This window comes from Penaeus monodon, chromosome 22 (assembly GCF_015228065.2).
Source record: "Penaeus monodon isolate SGIC_2016 chromosome 22, NSTDA_Pmon_1, whole genome shotgun sequence".
Taxonomy (NCBI): Eukaryota; Metazoa; Arthropoda; class Malacostraca; order Decapoda; family Penaeidae; genus Penaeus; species Penaeus monodon.
The window spans coordinates 39,717,080-39,717,761 of record NC_051407.1 but is presented as its reverse complement, the minus strand read 5'-3'; the positions used below and the strand labels follow the sequence as shown (position 1 = coordinate 39,717,761).

At 41.1% G+C, this 682-nt stretch overlaps 1 protein-coding gene across 1 annotated transcript in view; it reads right to left on the bottom strand.

Annotated features, from left to right (window-relative positions):
* Window positions 1-682, bottom strand: part of LOC119587433 (probable G-protein coupled receptor CG31760) — a 44,880-nt gene that overhangs the window by 32,967 nt on the left and 11,231 nt on the right. The window lies entirely within an intron of this gene.

The following is a 682-nucleotide window of genomic DNA, read 5'->3' as shown; positions in this document are numbered from 1 at the left end:
TAATTTGGAAAAGATAATAAATATTGCATATTTTTAACAGCTGCTAGATGGTACTATCATCATATATCCTGACTATAAAGTGATATGTTATTGCACAAGAACACAATTTACTGCATGGGAATTATACTCAATTCCCACTGAGTATAGCCTTTATACAATTAAATGACAATAATTATTTTTTTTAGTGATAATAATTACTGCGCTTTTGAAATCATAACGACTCCCATTGTATCAACAACAATAGCCCTTCATAATAATTCTCTCTCATTTTTACAAAGTTAAGAACAATTGAAAAATTAGAACAGGGAAAACATACTCGCAACACAGAGCAATGGTCAAGGGTGTTCAACCAATGTACAGAACAGCGAGCACTTATCCCATTACTCTGGGGGTAGGGGGGGGGGGGTCGTAGGCCTATCCCATTACTCTGGGGGGTAGGGGGGGGGTCGTAGGCCTACCCAGCAGGATTAGACATATGGAAATTGGAAACCGAGCCTCGGTCCTCACTCATAGTCTCAATAAGCACTTATGGGGCAATAAAGTGTCTCGGCGAAGTGGGATGAGATCTATTCGTTTTGGAATCACAGGTTCTGCGACGTCGGCTGTCTGGTACTCTGGTATTGGGGTAATTGGGGTATTGGAGTACTCTGGTACTCTGGTATTGGGGTAATTGGATCGGGAC